The following is a 27,057-nucleotide window of genomic DNA, read 5'->3' on the forward strand; positions in this document are numbered from 1 at the left end:
CGAATGGTTGTTTTATTGAAAAGTACAATAATTTTAATAAAATTCCTTTGGAAAAAAAAAAAGGTTCACAGTCAAATGAAACATCCTATTATTGTAAAGGTCTATTACTGCAAACAAATCTATTCTAGTAGCAGCATTTATTATGTTTGCATCATGGCAATTTTACTTAGTGAATATATAAGGTATTAAAACAATGAGGTGGCTTATAGGAATATTAAAATAACATTACTGTTATATGCTTCAAAAAACAAATTACTGGCAGGGCGCTTTGGCTCACGCCTACAATCCCAGCACTTTGGGAAGCCGAGGTGGGAGATCAAGACCATCCTGGCCAACATGGTGAAACCCCATCTCTACTAAAAACACAAAAATTAGCTGGGTGTGATGGCGTGCGCCTGTAGTCCCAGCTACTTGGGAGGCGGAGGCAGAAGAATCACTTGAACCCAGGAGGCGGACGGAGGTTGCAGTGAGCCGAGATTCTGATCTCCAGCCTGGCAACAGAGGGAGACTCCGTCTCACCAAAAAAATAAAAATTAAAAAAAAAAAAAATTCAGAGTGATGTGAAGGCCATAACTACTGAAAAAAAAAGTTTTTTTTTCCTTCCTACATTAGATATGCTTAGAAAACTATCATTCACATTTTAATGTGTTTTCCGTAAGGGTGTCATATGAATTTGATGAAGCTAATTTATCTAATAATTGTAATAATAAAGATTTTCATGGAATCACCCAGCTAAGGAATTTATTTTTATAATTAGTTGAACTCAAAACTCCTCATTCCAAGTGGAACCATTCTTTTGTCCATGTATCAAATAGCTCTGTATTTATTTCCACAACAAGGAAAATGCTTTGCCTGTGGATATACAAATGTAGTCCTCTACGAACGTCATTTGTTTACTGTTACTCATGTACTCCCAATGACGTGTTACTTCCAAAGTCATTTGATGTCATTCCTTTTCTTCCAAGATGAAGGGCAAATCCCTCAGCTGTTATGTGAAGGCTACCTTACTTACCTTTCCAGCCGCGATTCTGTGCTACTCCCTCACAAGAAGACTGTGTTCAGACAGAGCAAAGTAGTCACCAGATTTTATCATGTTTTTTGACCTCTGATTGCCTCTGTACATGTCATTCCTTGTCTCTGTAGTACCTTTCCACCTCACAGCCACCTGGTGAATGGATTCTTCAAAATTGGCTGAAATGTCCTCTTCCTTCTAGAGTTCCTTCCTCTCCCTAGACATAGCTTTCCCTCTGCTGTTATTCTCCTGTGCTACCTCCGTCACGGCAGTGATTACAACCTACCATGGTATTCTGGCTTCACATCTGTCTGTCCAAAGCTCCCTGAGGGCAGGAATAATGCCTAACGGATTTTTTTTATCCCTGCTGTTTCTATGAGCTAGGAAATATCACATGTTCAAATGATTGTTGGATAATTAGGGATGACATGCTATATTGTATATGTATATTGTAGTTCTTGCAAATTTGCTTGGATGTCTAAAAATAATTGCTCTATTATGTCTTTAAATGGAAAGTCTTGGGAAAAGAAGGGTCTACATTAAAGTGTTTCATTAAAAATAATCACAGTGACTACTGTACTAAGTATGTTTAAAAGGTGTTACAATTTTATAGCATCTGAAAATGGGAATAATCAGCGTAAGAAAGTGATTAGGGATTAACAGCCAAAGAGAGTTCTAAGAATCACTAAGGGAGGCATGAGTGCAAGTTCTGACCTATTTGAAAGAAGTAAAACCGAGAAAAGGGGCAAGCATGCTACTACATTACAGGTGAATTTGTTCAAACTGAAAATATCCAACTTTTGAAACTCTTAACCCATTTGAAAATAGAATAAATGTGGAGACATGTTTTCAACAAGAAATCAAAGGTCTGGTGTCTTGATAAGGCAGTTACCGTCATGGGATTAGAAGAATGACTCTGTGACCACATATGGTTAAGATATGGCTAAGGGGGATAGTTAGAGGGAGTGGTGTAACTACCAGCAATTTATCACCACTCCTTGAAAATCAATTCAAAAATTTTTTTCCACTGGTGTTCTATTAGTCACAATCTATATTTGCATAGAAGGTGAAAATTCTGCCCTCTTCTTTCATGCATATTTAAAGAATTTAGGAACTATAACACACAATGCTGATTCTATTTCCATGGCTTTGCTAGCTATTTATTAAAACTTTGAAAAGTAGTAAAGCTAGTTGAGGGACTGGAAGTATCTTGTAAAAGAGATTAAAAAAAAAATCGTTTTACTATTCAATTATGTAAAGGGGCCATAGAAAAAATAAATGATTCATTACACGGAGAAACAAAAATAGAGAAAATTAATTATTAGTAGTTAAATATAAAGAATCATGCCTCAGACTTTGAATGAAACGGGAATGAAGAAACTCCTAAAGAAAATTTTTAATCAACGAAGCAATAAAGTTCTCACCCTCTCACATGGCTAAGAGTAATTCATAAAATAAAATTAAGGAAATGCACTCCAGAAACTGTCATGGATGTGACATGCCACCAGATGCCCTTTTGGGAATTAAGGATTTATTCTCTCAGCTTCTAGAAATATTGCTGGTAGACAATCCTAAGTGGTTAAGCCCTCTTTGGAACAACTTCGGCTGAAAAGGAGCTACCTTTCAGAAGGTTGCATCCCTTTCTGGACTAGCCTGCATCCAATCAATCGTCAATTTGGAGGTATAACGGCTGGACCCACTCACCACAACTCAGGACAACTCTACAGGGCCATTCCACATTCAGAGCTCCCCAGGGGTCACTTGAGGCTTTTACTGACACTGAATTGCAGCCCAACTGTTTCTGTCTCATGCCATCCACTGGTTTTGACTATAAAATGAAACTTCATGCCCTTGAATCTCAGTCTGAAAGTCTGCTTCCCAGGAAACCCAACCAACAATAGTTGATACTAAAAGTGATCTGAGAAAACAGACACTAAGATGAGATTCTGGACTGGGCACGGTGGCTCACACCAGTAATGCCTGCACTTTGAGAGGCCGAGGTGGGCAGATCACCTGACGTCAGGAGTTTAAGACCAGCTTGGCCAACATGGTGAAACCCCGTCTCTACTAAAAAGACAAAAATTAGCCAGGCGTAGTGGTGTGCACCTGTAATCCCAGCTACTCAGGAGGCTGATGCAGAATTGCTTGAACCTGGGAGGTGGAGGTTGCAGTGAGCCGAGATGGCGCCACTGTACCCCAGCTTGGGTGACAAGGGCGAGACTCCATCTCAAAAAAAAAAAAAAAAAAAAAGAGATGAGATTCTGTAGTTGGATCACCTATCATGGGGAAGGCAATATGGGTTCCTTCACTGGGGATAAGGCAGAGACAGCCCCCAAATAAAACACCTTTTCCCCCACTTATCTTTTACTGCTGCTGTCTTGCGATAGTATTCTGGTGGAAATAAATACACTAGTGGGGGTGTGATATTTTGTGTTTTTTTTTTTTTTTGAGAAATATGAGGCAAACACTAATGCTAAGGACAGGGTAATTAGACAGCTATTGCTAAGCTCAATTGAGGCAGTACAAGACAGATACAAAGGCTGAACATGATTGATCAGAAATTAAAAGCTAAATGTGAAAGGAAGAGGGTCTCTTGGGCAGCCAAAAAAAAAAAAAGAGGTTCTCACATCCTGCACCAAAAGGGCAAGGAGGACTTTGACCAGTAAGAGCAGAAGAAGAGAACCCAAGAAGGTTAAATTCTCAACCATAGCACCTCTGCTATGCTAAGGTTAGAGCCATAGGTTGGAAACAAAATACATGATCCATGGAAAGGGAACATCTAGGTTGATGAAGCAGAAACTTTTGAGTCCTCAGATTCACGCAAAACTTCCTAGTCTGTAAAAGTAGCCCACTCTTTGCTGTTAATGGCTAGTGTTCTTTCCTGTTTGATGATGATGACGGAGAAGTACCTGCCCTCATTATGTGAGTCACACCCCCATTCCTATGCTCTGCCCACCTTATCTCCTGGACACTAGGCCAAAAAGTAAGGTTAAATTACAGTGTAAACTTAGCCAGGAATGTGATGAACAGGTAAGGGACTGCACTCTGAATTAAGTCAAGGACCTAGTGGACACGTACTGGCAGGAGCCAGGAGAGTGTGCATGAGACTAAGTTCTGCATGTGTTTGATCAAGGCAGGGTGGGGGATGGAAGAACAGAGTTGGTATAGGGAGAGTGGGTGAGTTGTGGTTTGGAATAAACAGTTGGTGGCTTGGCGACTACATTGGACCCCTTTCACCCTGGAAGTGGCAGCAATTCATTTACAGGAACCATATATATTTTGGATATGGGTTTGTCTTTCCTGTTTTAAAAACTAAGTTTAAAAATGCTAATAGAAACAACATAATGATAGCTGATATCACTAGTATTCACTTGAACAAATACTCCGTAACAAAAGATCACATCATGATTTCATGAAAAATTCAGGATGTAAACTCCAAACTCAATTAAGTTCTTTTTCATTAGATTCATTTAACAAGTAAAATAGTGAAAATATTCAATGCACATGCAGTTTCTTCCTCAGAAACTACAGAGACATAGACAAGTGTATACAAAAACATTAAATTTATGCTTCAATTATCTCCATTCATAGCTTGAAAGGAGTAAGCTACTGCATTTTAATCTTCGTCAACTGCAGCTTAGCCTTCCTTTCAAATGAAGAGCTCTCTGGTTAAAGTTGGCATTAAAAGGAAGCCTCAGGAGTTTTAGAAACTTAAATTGGAAGTCTAAATGAACTAAATCATGTTAGAAAAACTCAAACTCAAAACAAAGCTTAATGATTAATCATGAGCATGTAATATCCTTTTGATATACTATGGTGTAAAAGAAGATGTTGAAAATTGTGATTTCAGGCACTATATCCTTCAGTGTGATGTCTCAAGTTTTAAGAAAAATATTCCAATGGAGATTAAAAAAAAACTATTCATAATATTATTTTGAGTTCCTGCATGAAGAAATTCTCCTTGGATAATAATAGTTACTATTCACAAAGGAGTAATATTATGGGTTATTTTAGAAAAACATAGTTAATAAAACATTCGTAGTATTTTCTGTAAGCTGAAATGTCTGGAGACATTTCCACAAAGAATGGCTCAAAGCAGTATCATAACTTATACTGTTTCTATGCTCAAGCTAGGAGGCCATGCCAAGCTCATGTTTATATCTGTTCTATAGTACTATCCAGTTTCTCTTAGGCCCAGTTATATTAGTGGAAGGGCAGCATAACAATGTAGAATAATAAAAATATCTTTAAAATAAAACACCTTTTCCTCCACTTATTCATTAAAAACTATACTGAAGGCCATATGACTGCTGAAATCACTAAGACAAACCAGGTCATGCCAGCTCTCACTCTTTGCAGCAGCAGTTTAATTGCATTCTGTAGCTCAGAGGTCATCAATTGAAATGCTGTAAGGCATAAGGCCTTAACTTAAATAAGTTAAGAGGGCCTGGTACAAACAGGATGATCAAATAGTAAAAAGGCAAGGGCATACAAACTGAATAAGCATCTCAGGATAAAAGAGACAGTAGCAAGTGAGGGAACTGGATGAAGCAAAAGAGATCATCACTGACCAGAGGGACAGAATTAATTAGCTCCAGACAATTGTTACAGAAATATGATTTTTAATATGAAAAATCATACTTTTGAAATACTGAAACTTAATTCAAAATATCTGAAACACAGCATGGGTCAAAAAAACTCAAAACATGTCTCCAGGCTGATTTTGCTCAGGAGTATTGGTTTGAAACCTCTGATAGAGATGACTGCATTAGTTATATTTTTGTTTGCAGAAGATCAACCCTATTTCCTATATCAAATAATTCTGCCAGATCATATTTTATAAAGATGCACTAATTTAGTAAGATGATATGAGAAATGTGCTTGAATTGTTCCCCATTCACAAGTCTACATTTCCAAGAATCATTTTAAAATTTCAACTTTTGAGTTCATTATCTTCTATCTAGACTTTCTTTCTCTTTATTTTCTGAAACATGGGGTCCAAAATGAAGATTCACCATAGTTAGCAGACAGCTCTGATGATCTCTAATTCAAGAAGGTACACAACAAGATACAGAGAGACGCACACACCACACTCTGGAATCCAGGCACACAAGGCTGAAACCACTAATGGTAGCAATGAACACATTCCTACCCTGTCTTCCCTCGTCAGTCAAATCATTATCAGAAGTTGGGGGGTGGGGGTGAGTGGTGGAAATCACTGGCTTTATTTATTTCAGATTGTATATAAACTAAAAATTTGAGGCAAAACCAATAAATTCCAAGTAACAGGCTGCTGGCAGCAAATAATGATAGGAACCTGTTAACCGCACTGAAATGGAATGTCTAAGGGGATTATAATTTTTACTTGATGAGGGTTATTAACAAATTAGGAGTAAAAATTTTCCAATTACTACACTTTTATCAGAGGAATTTATTTTTCATAACCTGTATGTTGAATTGTTAGGAGAAATGTAATCAAGACAATTGTGGTAAGTTAATGGTCCCCAAAGACTTAGCAATATTTTGAATTCTGGTGTTAAATATATGTATCAAGTGAAGTCACATATTTCCTCTACCCTTGTGAGGTCAGGACCTTAAGGAATTTCAGGGAGATTTTGTAGCTTTAATATTTTCAATACTGGAATGTTTATATGGGTTAACAGACATTAATACAAACTTCAAACATAAGACTCTCCCCTTTCTCAAAAAGTCCTCTATGTTCCAGAAGGTAAAGAAGTCAACAGAGATAATACTTAATGATGGAAATAACTGGAGAACAGGACCCTGGCATCAATAGTTGCTAAGATTTTCTGATTTCCCATCAACTTTCATTTATGTAAATTAACTTAAATGAAGGTTTTAAAATATAAATTTTAGAATTATATTTGCCCTGATGCGTTTTCTTAGGGCAATGAAATCAGTCTGCAATAATTTGGTTTATGCACTAAGGTTACTTAACTTTCATTCCAAAATCCTGATGCTTTCTTATCTTGTCCACCTGTGCCTCATTATAGATTTACAAAGATGTTACACTTTCTAGTTGCTCAATAGCTGCCTATACAAGCACTACTATCCAAAAATGGTTTTTTTAGCAGCTGAAACATGGCATGTTGGATTTCTGAGCATTTATTTCCTCCAAATGAAAAGACTGGGCCGGGCGTGGTGGCACACGCCTGTAATCCCAACACTTTGGGAGGCCAAGGCGGGTGGATCACCTGAGGTCAGGAGTTCGAGACCAGCTGACCAACATGGTGAAATCCTGTCTCTACTAAATACAAACAATTAGCTGGGCATGGTGGCGCATGCCTGTAATCCCAGCTACTCGGGAGGCTGAGGCAGGAGAATTGCTTGAATCCAGGAGGCGGAGGTTGCAGTGAGCCAAGATCGTGCCATTGCACTCCAACCTGGGCAACGAGAGCAAAACTCCATCTCAAAAGAAAAGAAAAGAAAAGAAAAAAGACTGTCAGTTTATGCTGATGTTAAAGGACTTCCAAAAATTATATTTTTTAATACATTTCTGTCTCCTGAGAGAAACATTTTTGACAGAACTCTAAATTTTCACTACATGATGGACTCCTAGTCATGGGGTATGTGTTAGAAAAAAACTCTTAATTTTATTCACAAAAATTGTGGCCAGACATTTAAAATCAACTTCAACTTCAAACTGATTTATTTCTTAAGTGGCACAATTCAATCAAGGTGATAATGCTCCAAGAGTTATGAGTAGAAGTTGCTGGTCTCTCTAATAACTGCTAACTCAGACTGAACTGCAAAACATGATACAGGTGGTCAGCTAAGGTTAGCAGTTTATTTCTCTTGTAAATCCAAGGGAAGGATGGTTAAAAATACAAAATTAGTTATTTAAAATGATTTAAATTCATTGTAACTGAAAATCAAACCTCTAACAGCAGGCACTTATGCTCCATCTAGTCTGGAAACCTGATTTGTGTACTGTCTTCTTTTTTTAACTATTCTTAGTTCACTTTCTACACACCAGAGAGGCATTTTCTGCTAGACTAACCCTGGTCTTAATGAAATAACCTGTCTCTAAGGTTTCCACACATTATTTCTGGAACATACTGGAAGGGAATATTTTTCCTGAATCTAGAGCACTGTAGTGATAAAATGCCTGAAGTAATACAGTCTGATAACTTGGAAAAAGTAAAGCAAAATGTTACCTTTCTGGACTTCACTTACTTGCCTATAAAATGATGTGAAAGAATGATCATCAAATTTTTTTTCCACGTCATATCCACCAACTGATTCAAACATCTTTTAAATACCTCTGACTGCGTGGCACTCAACTAGGTATTGGAGAGATAAACACAGATGATGGCGGGGCATGGTGGCTCACGCCTGTAATCCCAGCACTTTGGGAGGTCAAGGTGGGGGGGGATCACCTGAGGTCAGGAGTTCGAGACCAGCCTGGCCAACATGGTGAGGTTACTGTCTCTACTAGTTCTCTCTACTCCTTCCTTGAGGAGGCAGATGTGGAAATTGACAAATACTATGTGGTAATGGCTCTGCTAGAATTATGAATACATACTATTGGAACAGAGCTGGCAGAGGTACTCTCTTGTTGGACGAATTTGAGGAGGGCTTCACTGAGGAAGTGACATTTGCACTGGTCAGAAACTGTGCAATTCATTTTAAGAAGTTATTATATTCACATTAGTGAAATGCTAACATTACCAACACGTGACATTGTGTTTATAAAGGTTTGTATGTTTGAAATAAGTTAAAATCAAATAATCAGATTATTAAGAAACTTTAGGTTAAAGTAATTTATTAAAATAATGAGGCATACTCATGGCCTCTAGTTAGTTCAAAAAAATTAAAGTTTATTAATGTAAAATACACACTAAATACACTTAACAATTATAAAAATTGCTCTTATGTGCATTCCAGTTGTACATAATCTGAAGTTGGTAATTCTGAGAAGTAAATAATTTCCCCAGCATATGGCATTAGATTAAAGTAGTCCCTAAACTTAACATGTGAAACTATAAAAAATTCTCTTGAAGCAGAAACAAGTATGATAGTGATTAAACATGAAAATGAAATGTATATTAAAAATATTGAGGCTTCCTTTCAAAAGCTACATGAAATAATTTTAAAACAATGTTAACTCTGAAAGTCTATCTTCAATCATTCTAATGCAGCAAAGAGTAAACCTTACAGTGACTAAGAACTTCTAATGAACCTTCTTTTTCCTCAGTTTTCTCTGCCTGTTGTAATAGCAGAATGCTAGTTATAGGTCATGCTGAGTGCTCACTTCAATGAGAAGACTTCAACCTTTCTTTTTTAATGTCAAAAGGCCTTACATGAGAACCAAAACTTTGAGCTTCTAAAACTGAAGACTTAAAACACTGCACTAAAAACAAGGAAAGGCTGTTAAGCTAGACAGGAAAATTCTAATGCTGTTTTGTAAATTGATCATATTTAATTTATAGACTAATCTATAACATGGCAGAATATTTCTTTGGAGCATACATGATAAAACCTTCATCCTAAAAAAGCCACAGCCAAAACAGTGAACAAAATTCAAGGCCATTGACTTAAACAAAAAACCATCTGTTATCTGGCATTAGGATTGATGAGTTTTAGGTCAGCAAATGCCTACCAATTGTAAAAATTCCCTTCTGGAATGACAGTGTGAGCCCTACAGACCTGCTCTCCAGTAAAACAAGCATAACTGGGGGAAATTATTTAAAAAAAATTTACAGTCTCTGGAAATCGTTCTGAGAGCATATAACAAATGAAGAAACATTTATTCAAGAAAATATACTAAAATCAGACAAGAAGAGCAAGAGCCTGTGACTTTTGAACCACTACCTGCTCTTTCTCTCCTCCTCCTAGCTCAGTGTGAAGGAAACTCTGCTTCAGGAAGCTGCAGCCAAAAACACAGGGCTCCCCCTCCACCCAGCTACTAGTCAAGGACTGTGGTAACTTCTTGCGGGGCAGGCCACCATTTCTCATCTCCTCCTGCTATATGTCGTAGAGGCTAAATTCCAAGAGTGTGAGGCCAAGAGGCCGGGGACACCCCTTCTTCAACTCAGCCCCTACTCACAAAGGTGGAGGATCTATCTCTCATGCAGCACACTAAGAATAGCGGGGGCCTAGCGACTCACACACCACCCCTTTTGTAGGCCTTTGGTTCAATGCCAGAAAGAGAAGCAAAGATCAGAAGCTACCACTCCAATGCAGTGTTCTGTTCCTAAAGCAGGGATGCCTCTCAGGGGAAAGTGTGTCACTGTTCTCACTCTCACCTCTGGAGCCATGCTCAGGGATTTTGCCCAGGAGAAGCGTCAGGCTGTAACAGGCAGCTACAAAGCAGTCCCCTAATATTTAAAACAGAGTGTGGGGAAGTTCAAGCCTAAGGGTATATTCAAAACAAATGGAGGTTTGATGGAAAGCAATAGAGAGAAGGCCTCATGAAAGAATCAAACTAAATCACAGACCAGGGCTTAACAGAGAGCACTAGGGAACGAAGAACTACAAATAACCTTCCTGAAGTCTGGACAAACCTACACTACCAACCTACAGAACAAACCTGCAAAGGAATCCAAACTTAATTATATCAGACCATGGAGCAATTAATGACCCACGGTATTGTCAAAAATAGAGCAATCAGCTGGCAATTACTGAAGTCTAACAGCTGAGTGTGATCCAGAAAGAGACAAAGAGAGCCCTGCTAAAACCACTGTCATACCAGGATGACAAGGTACGTCTCCAAAGCTGTAGCCTCTGAGGAGCAACATCAAAGGCTTCACACTACAGGGAAAATAATCTTCACTGAAATAGTCTAACCAGTCACTAAACAAATAAGCAAGCAAACAACAATAACAAGCTTTGGGGAGTGGAAGGCAGTATCCAAAGTTGCTACAGTATATTATTGTGGAAAAGAATCTGGCTCCATTTTTTAATATTTGTCTGTTGACAGCTTTTAAATCTTACCCCTCCCTTTTCCTCTTGTGCCCTATATCTGGGCAAGCTGGTAAAAATGCCAGCCTCCTTTGGTGTTGGTGGGAGGTTCATGCCCCTCAAGCCCTGCTCATGCATAGGGACCTCACCCAGGCCCCACCTCCAAACAGCACACAAATAACCTTCCAAGGCAGTCTCCTGTCCTTGATCTCTCAAACTATTTTCAGACCAGTTTGGAAGGCCTGCCTTGCTGTTCCCACGAAGCCTCTTTATGTGATTAATAAACCTTCTCATACCTTCTTGGCTTCTGAGCCAAATTTTGGAGGGAAGACTGTGCATGCTTTTTCTGTGGAATGACCATAACAATTACCTAAATGTCCAATAAAAAATTTGAGACCCATAAAGAAACAGGAAAGTATAATCCATATACAAGAAAACAGAAAACCAAAAACCTGGCAACAGACAGTGCTGTGAGAGGGACCAGACGTAAATTTCAGACAAAAACTTTAAAGCAGCCACTACAAATATGTTAAAAAAAACTAAAGGAAATTATGCTTAAAGAAGTGAAGTGTGATATAAAATATCCGTAGACAGAAATGATAAAAAACCAAATGGAAATTATGGAACTGAAAGTAAATATACTGAAATAAAAAATTCACTTGAGGGGCTCAACGTTAGCTTTGAACTGCCAGAAGAATTAGCAAACTTCATGATAGATTAAGCAGCCTGAAAAACAGAGAGAAAAAAGGATAAGGAAAAAATGAACCTCGAAGAAATGTGGGGCACAATTAAGTACACCAAGATATATGTAATGGACGTTCTCCAGTAGAAGTGAGAGAGAGAGAAGACAAAGAAAAATTTGAAGAAATAATGGCTAAAACCTCCCTAAATTTGATGAAAAACATTAATATTCACATCTAAGAAGCTCAATAAATGTGAAGCAGAATAAATGCAAAGAGATCGAGACCAAGATAGATAAATCACAGCAAAAATGCTGAAAACCAAAGAAAAAGAAAATTTTTGAAAGAAGCAAGGGAAAAACTATTCATCATGTAGAAGAGAATCCCAATAAGTTTAATGGGTGACTTCTCATCAGAAACAATGAAGGCCAGAAGGCAGTGGGATGACATACTCCAAATGATGGAAGAAAAAAGCTCCTGTCAACCAAAAGTCCTATATTCAGGAAAACTAATTTTAAAATTTAAGAGGAAATAAAGACATTTTTAGATAATGAAAAACTCAGATAATTCACTGCCAGCAGACTCACCTTGAAGAAGGAATGAATGAAATCAACTATAACCTAATAGTAGTAGTAACAGAAATTTTAAAATCCTCTTAAAGTTGCTGCAAAGTATGACCCTGTCTTACATTCAAGTTAAAAGAGAATATTAACAGCCTGTCCTCTCTCTGAGATGGACAGTGGACCTTATCTATACTCCCCAACTCCACATTCCTCAAAGTTTATTACAGGCCCATCCTGTACGGGCTGCAGGATCACAAGACTGGTAAGTTTAGGTTGCAAGACATGTTTCCCTCAAGATACAAGGAATGTTGTAATGCTGCCTTTGTTCCTTGCTTCTGTAACTCGCTTCCGGCCTCATGTAGCTCCCACCTTAAGATGTCTAAAACTAGCAAAAGCCCTTTTTCAGGGCTCAGACTTTGTGGACATGTCTGGCTGAGCCGGTGATCACCTTAATTCAATAAACTCTCCTGAACCTTTTTCGGTCGGACTGTCCCACAACAGCCTTATAAAAAATACTAAAGTTGCTCAGGATGAAAGCAAATGACCCCTGATAGTAATTCAAATCCACAGGAAAAAACAGTGCAATTAGTAAAGGAATTATGTAGTTATAAAAGACAGTTTAAATATATATTCCTTCTCCTTTCTTAACTGATTTAAAAATGCAACTGTAATAAAACAATATGTATATAATTGTATCACTAGGCCCATAATATATAGAAATGTAATATATTTGCCAGCAACACCACTAAGAAGGTGAGTGGGAGCAAAACTGCAATAGACCAAGAAAATGACACCAGATGGTAACTTGAATTCACAGGAATAAAGGAAGAGAACCAGAAACAGTAACTAAGAAGGTTAATATAACAAACATTGTAAATAATATCTGCTCTACTGTCTTCTCTAAGCTTCTTTAAGAGACATAAAGTTATATAAAGTAATAATTATAACAAAGTATGATGGGTTTGTAACATATATAGATGTAATATGTATTACAATAAGGGAGAAAGAGAATAGAGCTATAAACAAGTGACACTTCCATGTCTCACTGCAGTTAAGTTAGTACATATCTGAAGTAGATTCTGATGAGTTAAGATATATGTAGTAAGCCTTATAGCAACCACTAATCAAAATAAAAAGTTAAAAAAGTTATTAAAGGAATAACTTTAATAAAGGAATTAAAGGAATTAAGATGTTAGAATAGAGAACATTCACCGAAAGCAAAAGAAAGCAGTAACGTAGGAATATGCCAAAGAAGGACTGAGGCATAGTAAACAGAAGGCAGATGTAAACTCAACTGTTGCAATAAGAACATTAATAACTTGTCAGTGGATTAAACAAGTTCACCAAAAGACAGAGCTTGTCAGATTGGATAAAAAGTGCCTACCAAATGCAAAGATTTTAGTTTGGGTACGAAGCTTAAAATAAGCCATTTTCAGGTCCATGAACTTCCATGTGGAAAGAAAAGCAGCATGAGATGTGTATGGAGAAGCATTCCTTTTCAATCTGTTAAGACTGGAGCTCATCCATTCAGTTCACCAGATGGACAGTTATATACACTTAGATAAAGGTGATAATCACTGAGGATCAGGACTGAATCTGACACAGGCATGGCACAGGCTGACATCACCAGGCATTGTGACAGAGAATTCCTAAGGAAGCATCATTAGCTGAAAGTTTGTTGTGAGGTTTTTAAGTCTTTGCTCTTTATTTGGTAATGAGTTCTGTATGTGAAATCAAGGGGAAAAAACAGATGAATGCTGCAAATAACCTTACATAAACTGACATAACTTCAGAATGAAATAAAACCAGATACAATAATTCTTATTTTTTATTATTTATTTATTTATTTATTTAATTTTTTGAGATAGAGTCTTACTCTGTCACCCAGGCTGGAGTGCAGTGGCGCGATCTCGGTTCACTGCAACCTCCACCTCCCAGGTTCAAGCGATTCTCTTGCCTCAGCCTCCCGAGTAGCTGGGACTACAGGGCACCCGCCACCACGCCTGGCTAATTTTTTTATTTTTAGTAGAGATGGGGTTTCACCATGTTGGCCAGGCTGGTCTCAAACTCCTCACCTCAGGTGATCCGCCCACCTCGGCCTCTCAAAGTGCTGGGATTACAGGAGTGAGTGACCGTGCCCAGCCAATAATGTTTATTAACAGAAATATTTTGCCTGAACTGTACAAGATATTACTTTAAAAATCCAATACTGGAATAGGCTCATTTGCTCTCTTAACAAATATTTAATAAATATAACTGCATATAATACATTATACTTAAAGAAAAATCTAGTTTGAGTGATTAGACAACTATTTCAAATACTTGTAATTCAATTTTATATAATTTTTATATAAAGTTGAAGTGAAAAATATCATTTAGGAAGAGACAAATAAAGTCCATGGGAATCCCAAGCCTGTAGAGAATCTTAGCAGCTGGGGGGCATTAAGAAAGTTTCATCAGGCTTTGAAGCACAGGGACTATCTGGACACATACAGGTGCACAGAGAACCCATAAGCAGAGGCACAAAGGTGGGAAAGGGACATGGCAGAGAACTTCAGATCAGGTTACTCAGGGAAATGTGTTGACTTAGTTATAATTTAATATTATGTCCTCGACTACTATACAAGGCACTTATATGCAGTATACATTTGAGCAAAGTTTCTGTTTTATAATCCTACAGTTGAAGATAGTCTATATAAAGACACCTATATTTTCACAGAATTGAAGTTCCAAGTAAACGTATCTCTGTAGATGAATGTGGGTACTTTCTTCTATGAGACATTCAAATAACTTTCCTTTTTTGTCTTAGCTACCAATTTGCTCACAGTAAAATTCAGTGCACAAATTTTTAATGTTGCTTAAATGTTTAGGTCGTATTTAATGCCCTGGGCCTAACAACTCTTGGGATCTTTCAGATCATCTCTGAGACATTTTAAATTTTTTGGCCGTATTTTGCAGCATACATAGCGTTTAAAGTTCTTTCAAATTCTTTCAGAAACAGTAATAAAAACACTAAGTATAATTCTGTTATGTGACCTACGTGAAAGGCTTCTGAAGATCCTTTTTGAAAGTCAGGATAAATATTAGAAATATATATGTGATGCATCTTGTTAGATTACTGAAGGATTTGGTTATTAAATTATTTTCTGCCCACTCTGACACTCTCATATGGGAATCAGAATTAAGTTATATTACCTCTGATGCATTAATATCCTAGGAATTATTTCATTATTGGGACATATACGCATAGACATATACACCTATCCTTTCGCCCATTTTTCAAGGAATATTTATTGGGTGCTTAATATACGCCAAGTACTGTTCTAACTGGAAATACAAGAGTATTTCTTGGCAGAAACTTTTGCTCCTTTATTTTTACATATAAGTAAGTAAAATAGGTCATATTAAAGAGAAAAATAAAGATAAGAAGTGTCCATGTGGGAGGGGTGTTTGGAATTTAATGAAAGCAAACTTATAAAGTGATATTGAGTAAAGATCTGAAGGAGGCTGGGTGCGGTGGCTAATGCCTGTAATCCCAGTGCTTTGGGAAGCTGAGGAGGGAGGATCGTTTGAGCCCAGGAGTTTGAGATCAGCACCAGGCAACATAAAGCGACTCTGTCTCTACAAAAAACCCCCAAAACAACAAACGCCCACAAAAACCACAAAACAAATAGATGTGAAGGAGATGAGGAAGTGAGCCCTGTGGATATCTGGGGGAAGAGCGTCCTGCTGGGCCTCAGCCGTGTAAAGGCTGGAGGTGACAGTGTGTCTCGGGAACATAGGCCATGGAGGTCTGTGTGGCTGGCACAGGGAAATGGGGCAGGAGAGGAGGAGATCAGGTCTGAAATGTGAGGTGTCAGGCTGTGCAGAACCCTGTGATCCATTGTAAGGACTTGAGTTTTACACATTATGGTACAGACTGCAAAGAACACAGGTTTGGGAATCAGAGTCAGCTGTGCCAGTCATTAGCTATGTGACTTATGGGCCTTTGTTTTCTCTACTTCTTAATTAATTTATCAAGAAAGTGGGTATAATATCACCATTTATAGTAAGTTGATTTCACGCATGAATCGGAAAAGGGTGAAATGAAATAATGTACGGAGACTGTCTAACACAGTGCTCTGTTGTAAGGGGCTTAATAAATCTTAGCTTCTTTGAGGTGCTATCACATACAGTAAGGAACAATACCTGACACTGGTCTCACAAAATTTACAGAGCCCTCTGGGACAAAATACTTAACAACCTAAATGTAAATAATAGAAAAATCACCCAGCCACAGGTTTTTGATCAGAAAAGTACTGACTAGCTCACAGGTGTCTTAATCCAAGGCCACCCCTCCACAACTGGCAGGTAACTAAAGAAGAGGCCAAGCATGAGAAGCTATGTCCAAAGATGGATAATAACTATTTGTTGGACCAGAATTCTAAATGGAGAAAGACAGATAAATTTGACCAGCTAGTAGAGGGAGGAGAAACAAATATTAAGAGATGCAGAGCTAGAAAAGAGGTAGCACTGCCATTTTAGGGCAACTAGAACTTAGATGCTTAGGAAGAGATAGGGAAGGTGACACGGTCCCCAGAGTTTCCTGGCCCTCTAACAAGAGCCAACAACACCCCTTAATGTGTCTGCTCCTTTTCTGACTACACTGTACTCTAGGGTGCCTGAGCCTGTATTCCTTTAGCATAATTAGATAAGTAGCAGTGTGATGCTATGAGGCAGTGCACCATACACTATCCAAGGGGCTATACTGGTATTGAACTCCTAGGTGTTAAGGAGAAGGTCCTTGGTAGATTGGAAAGATCCTTCAAGAATGAGCAGTGGCAGCCGAGTGTGGTGACTCACGCCTGTAATCCCAGCACTTTGGGAGGCCGAGGTGGGAGAATCACTTGAGGCCAGGAGTTCGAGACCAGACTGGCGAACATGGCAAAACATCGTCTCTACTAAAAATATAAAAATTAGCTGGGCATGGTGGCAAGGGCTTGTACTTCCAGCTACTAGGGAGGCTGAGGCATGAGAATCACTTGAACTCAGGAGGTGGAGGTTGCAGTGAGCCATGATCACCCCACTGCACTCCAGCCTGGGCAACAGAGCAAAACTCTGTCTAAAAGAAAAAAAAAAAAAAGAAATTTTTTTTGGTTTTTCTACAGTGACAAAGTTAAGTCACTAAATACAAGACCATGTAATTACAATAGACTTCATCAAACATTTGGCTGTTACATGTTTTGGAGATTAAGGGGTTGCCTATAGGCAAACATAACACACTAACACATCAGTGTCATTTAAAATGTATGTTTTAAGTCTCTTCATGTGAATTAAAATTTGGTCAACAGAATAGGTTATGACTCATCCTAAAGGATAGCTCAACTTTTTAAAATACTTTGATCTGTACGCTGGAATTGGCATTAATTTCAGGATAATGCTAGAAATGCTTGTGAGCAATGGGAAAGATATACTCCAGAGCAGCAGGATTTAAGAACTTATTTAGTACAGACTCTACATGTTTTTGTAAGAGAACCCATTGCATCATATTTTTAATGTTCACAAAAGATTCACTGTGGCCCAAGAGGACAGAAAAATTTAAACCTAGATTTATCAAAGCCATCTGGAAGATATAGTCTGTGCTGCTTTTAAGAAAAAGTGTGTGTGTGTACATTTAGCATACTGATCAGAATTACTAAATCGATGAGAAAATATTATATACTTTTAAGTCAGCTGAGCAATTTTAAGGTGTTAAAAAGTACCCTCAACCTTAGCTCACTTTGCCCTCCTGGTAGATTTGTTTGATAATCGCTCATGACTCATCGACATACACTATTTTCACTTTTTAAAGCTTTTTCAGAAACAAAATTCTATTTCTCTTTAGGTAAAGGCCACAAAAACACAAACACACACTGTCTTTGAGAATTCTGACAAAAGTACTGTGTCATGTGGACTATGTTTTCCTAGAGCAGAAAGGCCAAGTTTTCATTACTCGCCAGAAGCACTATAACTAAGGTGCTTCCAAAAACCTAAGTGGAAAAAAAAAGACACATCTCTCTATAAATCTCTCAATTTGTAACAGGTCATTCTACATAATTTCAGTTCATTTTATCCCATATTTTATTAACTTGTATTTCTAAAAATGTATACCAAAAACATTCTCAAGTAATAAGCACCCGATTCCTACGAATGATATCTGAGATCCTGAGTGCTAAGGGTGAAATGAGATCTCCAGTAATTAAAAACTAAAGTTTCATGTTACTCCATGACTTCAGCTAGTTTTCAAAAGACCATTTATGAAAAAAATTAGTTCTGTTGGTATTGGGAGATAGATAGGAGTGGTGCAGCTAACTAATACTTTTCAGATATTTTTTGTTTTTCATGCCAATATACAATATGAAGAGTCCATTATGATTATGGACAGTTTCTACTAAGAGAAATGTGAACATCTTGGACAAAACATTTTTACATGGCTTATTGAAGCTGAATGCTAATTTTATTTCCTTCTTAAACACATCAGTGGTCTAGAATATTTAGTATTAATAGACTTTAGTTCACAGTAAACTAACTATATTGGATAGAAATAGACTTAGTTCATCTTCAACCTAATTAGATAAGAATTCAAACAATTTAAAGCTATTTACCATATATTCATTATATCGTATATTAAAATTATGATGACATTTTGCTCCACAATATATACAGCTCTTTAAAGAGTCTAATTAGATAAAAATAAAAATAGAAAATGAAAATATCAATGAGACACCATGATCATTTATGTTCATTGGCATAATATATGCTGCTTAGGGATGCCGTAAATTGTCATTCTGATTAAAAGATCTGGCAGGTCACACTGTCTAAATCATGTTTCATGCCCAGGCAAAAAGCTTGATTCAAAAATCTATATTACAGTCTAAACCCATGAAGAAATAACTAGTAAAAGTTAAAATGTCAGAACAAATCTGTCAATTATGATTGAAAGCAATCCCCTTAGGTGACTAAGAATCACTGTTGGGGATAAATTAATAGATGGGAAACACTGTATAATAAAAGCAAAACAGTATTTCTATTTTGTTATTTAAAAAATGTGTTCTCACTTTATAGTAAGAGCTGAGTATTTACTGGCACCATATACTGTTTTTAAATGGAGTTTCTCTTCTAGAGTTCTCTTAATAATGAAAATATACAATTTCAAAATGTCAAAAAAGTGAAGTTTCAAAAACTTTCATGCATTTATGCAGAAAATACAATGTTATTGCCTCATGTCTATCGTCAGCAGTATGCAATCCTAGATATCAAATTAAGAACACATCTATATTCAGAAAGCAGGTGTGAAGAAATATCAAACCATGTAACACGATCTGCTACTAAATGTCATATCAGTCTCTTGGTAAAAGCCTGCCTAATGTTTTAGGTATCTGAAGACCCAATTTACATCTAATCTGTTATCCAAAGGATATTCCTTCACTTTAGTCTACGTGATAGTAGCAGAAAACACTAACCTATCCCTTTCCATTTTCTTAAGCATAGTGTGGTGGGTGGTCAGGAGAAGGAGAGATGAGTCTACATTTGCCTCTGAAGAAAAGTTAATCTGCTGCAACTCAGAGCAAATACATTGTTAAATGCCAAAATGGAGCAGGTACAGCTGTTAGCTGTTGCTAAAATGTATGCATTGCTTGCTTCTCCAATGGGAGCAAAAGGGAGGGAGGAAATAGAGGGGGAGAGGAGGAGAAGAGCAGAAGAAAGGAGCAAGACAGAACACCGGCCATACATGAAGATGAGAAAGGGAACTTCAAATTCAAACTGTGATAGAAATGAAGAAATGAAGAAAAAGTTCAGGAACTATGAGAAAGAACACAATGAGGACTTGAATTTAGAATGTGAGACTGAGATTGGACAGTCTCCTAACCTAATAATTATTGTGTGTGTGTGTGTGTGTGTGTGTGTGTGTGTGTGTGAGAGAGAGAGAGAGAGAGAGAGAAAGAGAGAAAGAGAAAGAAGGAAGGTGGCTGGGTTTACCTAGAATTAGGGTGTCTGAATGTGAGAGAATGAGAGAAGCCAAGCATATTTGCAAGAGAGGGTTAGTAATAATTTACCATGGATAGGAGGGAAATGGAGGCTGGATGGGGGATGAGTGGATATAAAGTAGCAGGATCAGCGGACTGCAGGCCCCAGTGAGATCCAAAAAGTGTTGCAGGGAGGGCACTTAAGCATGTAACCTAGAGGGATAAGGGGTGGTAGTAGGAGAGTGGCTATGTGACTGGTGGTTTTGGAGATGGTATATTTTCTGGTACCTACAAGGTGCGGGGAACGAACTGAGCTGGCTGAGGTGGGGAGGTCCTGGTGCTGGGCTGACTCATTTCTGCAGGCACTGAAATCACCTAAAATGATGACAAGAGTTAGACAACTGTCCAGAAGATGTTATGTCTCCAGTGAACTAGATTTGCAGATATTTCGGGGAGAAATAATTTGAAAGTGGTACTGGGGATTAAAGTTGCTGATCTCTAAACACCAAAATATGAGGCATGTGGCATATTCCATTAGAGGCAGCTACGGGGGATGCTTCCACAACTGTGAAAGGAACTTTGTGAAAGGAAGCAAGACTGCAGATGAGAGCTGATGGTAGAGCTGGTGTTCCAGAAGACAGAGTGGAAGTGTTGGGGAGGGAGCACAGGGGTCAGGGATGGATAAGTTAGGAGACAGAGCTCAAGGGAATGGTCACTCTTACTGGGCATGGGCAACAGTGGCTAACAAGGTAAGTAAGCAAAGAGAAAACAGTAACAAATCTTAAAGGAAATAGCATTTGAGATAAAGCTTGAAAGAAAGACAAGTATGATGTAGACAGGTTGACAGCTTACTAGGTAGAACAATGATTCTCAACCAGGGACTATTTTGCCTTTTAGGAGACACTGGACAATGTCTAAAGACATTTTTGGTTGCTACAGGTATTCAGATGGTAGAAGCCAGGTATGGTGCTAAACTAAACATCCTACAATGCATATGGCAGCTCCCCACAACAAACAAGGATCCTGCTCAAAGTGTCAACAGTGCCACGATTAAGAAACCCTGAGGTGGACGAAGCAGCAAAGGCAAGGCAATGAGGAAAACTAGAGGAAACTGGGAAAAGGAGAGTTTGGCTTAAGCATAGGTTGCCAGCAGGGAACCAGGAGAGAAAGCTAGAAAGGAAGAGAGGATCACACTGTAGGCAGGCAAGGGAACCAGCCTCTACCTTAGAGGATGAAGAGGAGCCACTGAAGGTCTTTGAGCAAATCAATGTTACAATATCACTGAGTTGGAGGCTTTATATACACTTGGAGCCTTATCAATAATTTATCTTTTCAGTTTACAAGCACCCTCAAGTATGTCTTTAATCATTCTTTAATGCTTTATTAATGGCTCATCTCCTTATTAGAGCAGTCAAGCCCTGGATGAGACACATCATGTCCCACATTTGACCACACACACAGTAGGCTAGCCTGAAATTCAGACTTTAAGCTGCATGGCTTTTAACAGCCTGTCACACACCTCCTTCAACTGCTAACAACAGAGAAAATATGAAAAACTTTAATTTCCTCTGTCTTCATCCCTAGTGTCTATTTACAGGTGCTGATGAACAAAAGAAGTGGCAGGAAGCATGAGGCAGAAAAACAAAAAAGAAGGCCTGAATCAAGAAGTATCTGGATCCCTCCTAAAAAAGTGAGCATAAACCATACTGCTAGATTTTGGAAATATTCACTAAAGCTAAAACATGGCTCACTATTCTTCAATTATTTTAACCCTCCTCTTCAAGAAGGAAATCATTACTAACAACTTAAGCTCCTAGATTTCTACCAGTTTTTAGCTGCTCTGTAAGTTTGTTTGGATCACTTCAGTCAGCATTACTTTCAGTGATGATGGTAATTTATAAAAAGCAAGGCAATCTGTTTCTAAAAAGAAAATATTAAACTTGATTTAAGTTTCCTTTCCTGTTCTTCTCTCTGAAAATAAATTAGACACCAAACAAGGTCAGCAAGGCAATAATGTCCCAAAATGAATCAGATCTTTTCTGTCAGGTAAAGAATTTAATCTGCTGGCAGGTTTTCTGTTCAGAATATCACAATACCAAAAAGTCACTTATTCCTTCTCTAGTGTACCAAATGAAGCCCTAGTGACGTTAAAGACCTAATACTATTTCAATGGCACTTTGTTTATACTTTGGGAAGGCTTATTCACCAGACAATATTTCAGGGAACATTTATTAGAGAGAGAAGCCCAATTCTTCAACCCACATGCATGGATCAAGCTAGATAAATCCTACAATGGGAAGAATCTTCTATTATCAGGAAGGAGATGAGAGTACATCCCTCTCTTTACAGACCAAAAAGAGGGCTAGAGGCACTCAGAGAGATTGCAGAGAATAAGAAATGTTACCAAAGTGTAAATAAATTAACTGGTATCATCTACTAATAGATAATAAATTCAGCAAAAATGAGATAAAGGCAAATGGAGGGATTCTACTAAGCGAATTTTTACTGAGAGCTACATTTTATTTTCCTTCTTTAAGAAAGAACACTTTAGGAGACACACCTTTGTAGACAGTGGTTTCCATCACAGAAAGTTAAGAAAGTGGCCAGGTGCAGTGGCTTACGCCTGTAATCCCAGCACTTTGGGAGGCTGAGGCGGGCGGATCATAAGGTCAGGAGATCGAGACCATCCTGGCTAACACAGTGAAACCCCGTCTCTACTAAAAATACAAACAATTAGCCGGGCGTGTTGGCGGGTGCCTGTAGTCCCAGCTACTCAGGAGGCTGAGGCAGGAGAATGGCGTGAACCCAGAAGGCAGAGCTTGCAGTGAGCCGAGATCACGCCACTGCACTCCAGCCTGGGCGACAGAGTGAGACTCCGTCTCAAAAAAAAAAAAAAGAAAGTTCAGAAAGCTCACATTCTTTCCCATCTGTTATCGGCTACAATAAATTCTCCCTTTCATTTCATGCAGAATACACTTATAAAGCATATTTTTAATTTAATGTAGTCTGATGGTCCCCTATAATGAGTGAAGATTTTGTCCCATAAGATAATTGTATTTTTATCCAAGTGGGAAGTCAGTTACCTTTTTCTAATATTTTCAGGGGCTGAAGGCCATATATAATAACATGCCTTATATCTTAGGCAATCTGTCAGTGGGGTCATTTATTTCTCTACATATGTATGCTTTTATTGTAAAAAACAATACAGTGATAATTGGAAGGCTTCTAGATTCTATTTGTTTATAGGTCAGAATGGAAGGAAATCACAGCTAACCTTTATGATACACTGATTATGCTCCAGATACTGTACTGGATACTTTGCATGTGTTCTCTCATTCGATTCCTCACCTTGCAAGGCAGGAACTACTAACAGCCCCATTTCTACAGATGAGGTTAAATTTGCCCAGCTGGTCAGTGGTAGAACCAGGATTGGCACCCAGATCCACCTGACCCCAGAGCCTGCATTCTTAACCATGAGGCTCCACTGTCTTCCTTTGCAATTGGCTTGCTTGTACTTTCCTTCCTTCACTCATTCAAATATGTACTACTAGAGACCAGGTGCAGTGGCTCAGGCCTGTAATTCCAGTGCTTTGGGAGGCCAAGGTTGGGGGGACTGCTTGAGTTCAGGAGTTCGAGGCTACAGTGAGCTATGAACATACCACTGTACTCCAGGCTGGGTGACAGACACACACACACACACACACACACACACACACACACACCACTAGACACCAGCATTGTGTCAGGACTTGGAGCAAAACCAGTCAATAGGGAAGAGAGTCACTTTACACACACACACACACACACACACACATATCACTAGACACCAGCATTGTGTCAGGAGTTGGAGCAAAACCAGTTAACAGGGAAGACAGAGTCACCTTCCCCAAGAGCTGACATTCTACTAGGGAACAAAGACAAGTAAATAAGCAAGTACACAGAATAATGGTCATTGTATTCTGGGGGCTTCCCAGAAAAAAGAGGTGTCAGTTGAGACCTGAAAGGTATGTAAAAGTCAGTTCAGCGAAAGGAGGTAGGGGAAGCAAAGAGGTAGGGGAAGATCTGGGGCAGAGGAAACAGCATGTAAGCTCCATGTGGCAGGAGCACAAAGGAAGAGATGGGGGTTCAAGAGAGCTACGGCTAGAGCACTTGGCAGGGACCAGACCAGAAAAGGCCTTTTGCACCATGACAAAAAGCATGCTATTCTTTCTGTTGGTTATAAGGTGCCACACAGAGATTTTAAGAAAGGGTGTGATAAGATCTCATCTTTAATTTAGATGTTAGGATGTTGGCCATCTGGAGATTGAACAGGAAGGGAAGGAGACTGGTGGCTGTAAGACCAGTCTGGCAACTGTCATGATAAAGTAAGCAGGAGGTACTTGCAGCCGAATCCAGAGTAGCTGTAATGGAATGCACAGAAGTTGATGGTTTCAAAAAGTTTTTAGGAGGGGGAATCAGGAAGATCTGGGAACTGACTGGATGTGAGGTGTGAGAAAGAGAGGAGTCAAGAGTGACTCTTGGAAATGACAACTGTGAAGATGGTGTCACCCACTAGGATAGGAAACAGCAGAATGAAGAGGTTTTAAGGAAAGATAATGTGTTGAAATATCTGTGGGATATGGGGTGAAATCCGTGAGAGGTCTACAATAGGATATATAAATTTGGGAGCTGGTGGCATAACTAATGTAACTGATAGAGGCTGTGGAAGTGGCCAAGTCAATGAAGTACTCAAGGAGAGTGTTTTACATAAAAAAGGAAAAGGGCTGAGTACAAAATCCTGAGCTTTACCCACACTTATGGGACATTGAAAAGAAAAAGGGACACAAAAGTAGGAAGTGTCAGATGCTACCTAGAGGTTAATTAAGAGCCAGAAGGGCAGGAGGCTGTGAAAAGTTCTGGGAGGTAAGGACTAGGTGTGTCCATGGGACTGGGTGTCTGAAACAAGGTGGAGGTGATGGACAATGCAGGTAACTATTAAATGGAACAGATAAATATTAAAATCAATTTTGAAAATTATCTGTGCAAAGCACTCTTTATGTGTTTGATTATAACAGATTCATTAAAAAAAAAAAAAAATCAGAGACCTCTGGAGTCATGACTTAAAGCACACTTCTCAAGCTTGTCTGGTCACCAGCATCCCACTGACTCTCTCCCCTATTCTTGCTCTGGTTCCTTTGGTTTTTTTTCGTTCTGGCATCAGCTGACTCCCACTACTCCCCATCCCATGTCTACTCTAAAGCCGATCTTCCTTGGTATCCTTTCACAGAGCCCCTTATGTGTTTTTTCACAACTCAGAATATTCTTCATGATGACATATTTTCTCGTTTATTTTCTCATCCCCAAGAGGCTGCAAACTCCACAGGGTAGAGACGTCTAGTTTTGTTCATATAGGCACATGACAACCGTGCATAAATATCTGGTGACTGAATAACCAAAATGGCAGCATCATTTTTGTAGCAGAATCTGAAACTCAAAATGGCAGCATCATTTTTGTAGCAGAATCTGAAACTCACCGAATCTTTATATAGTGTTTTCAAACTGAGGATGATTATCCTTTAGAAGGTCATGAAATAAATTTTATCAACATCTAAAAATTCACTTGTACCACAGTATAAATAAGCATTGTTATACAAAAATGTTTATATGTCTATAAGTATATATCTGCAAAAGTGCATGGTGTAACTGTGTGTACAGGTTTGTGATATAAAATAAATTCTTATTATAGTTCTGTCAGAAACATTTTAAAGCCACTGCATCAAGTTACATGATATTATCCCCACTTTTACAAATGAGACAGTCTCAAAAGGGACTTGCCCAAAATCAAGGCTGTGGGGAGAACCTAAACTGTGCCCTGTTTGGATGTCACAACCATTGCTCCCCACAGCATCCCAGCTCTGGCTGCCCGAGCCAGTGCACATGGGGTTCATGCTCACTTATCCCTCTGGGATGACAAATATCTGAGAACTATTTCCATTTGGTATCAAATGCCCAGTTGACTAAAAACGATTCTGTCTATCTCAACAGCTTTTATAGACTCGATCTGCTGGTCAGTGATTTAAATGACCAAATTAATCATGCACATAAGGAAACTATGTTTTTTATTTCTAAAATTATATAATATAAATGTGTGTCAAATATCTTTGCATAGGACCAAAGAATAAATGTACAACATTATTATCTTGTGTGCTGAAATATAATTCTTTTAAATACATGGGGAAAGAATCATACTTCATGCAACAACTACAAACTATCTGAACCGAAGCAAGAACCATAGAAATTCCAGTGTTATTTCTATGAAATAACTAATACACTGCACTATTATAAGAAGAAAAATAACAGTATAAATTTACTGCTTTTTAAATATCACAAAGAGGGTCTATAAATGTTTACGGTCAACAAACTGCTGTCTGCAAAATTATAGTAATGTAATAAGCACTCATTGTACTTGATAAATTTTTTTAAAAAGATCATATTTGCAGTATTTATAGAATTTGCCCCCTCCCTTTCCTCATTAACACACAAAATAATTGGTTCAGTCACTTAATTACACCAAGCCAACAATACCAAGCTTTCTTACCTTTTTTTTTTTTTTTAAACTGTAAGTAAGGACTCAAAAGTTAAACACTGTGTGGAAGCAACCAGATAAAGCCAGAATGTGGGCCGTTCTAGGGTCCACTGTATTATATTATAATTGGCCCATATGGGCCAATTCTATAATACAAGTGTCCTGGACTCTTCAAAAAGTCATTTTCATTTTTTTTTTTTTAAAAAAAGGAGGTTGGGGGGTGACGCTTTAGCTACATTAAAAGAGACTATGGAGAAATAACCACTAAATGCACATGTATGTTTTCATTGGCTCCTAAATAGAGAAGAAAAGTTGTGAAAGATATTTT

The 27,057-nt window shown here is 38.3% G+C and overlaps 1 protein-coding gene across 1 annotated transcript in view; it reads right to left on the reverse strand.

Moving 5' to 3' along the window:
* The window catches only part of ITFG1 (integrin alpha FG-GAP repeat containing 1), a 300,100-nt gene that overhangs the window by 215,414 nt on the left and 57,629 nt on the right, over positions 1–27,057 (reverse strand). The window lies entirely within an intron of this gene.

This window comes from Pongo pygmaeus, chromosome 18, assembly GCF_028885625.2.
Source record: "Pongo pygmaeus isolate AG05252 chromosome 18, NHGRI_mPonPyg2-v2.0_pri, whole genome shotgun sequence".
NCBI lineage: Eukaryota > Metazoa > Chordata > Mammalia > Primates > Hominidae > Pongo > Pongo pygmaeus.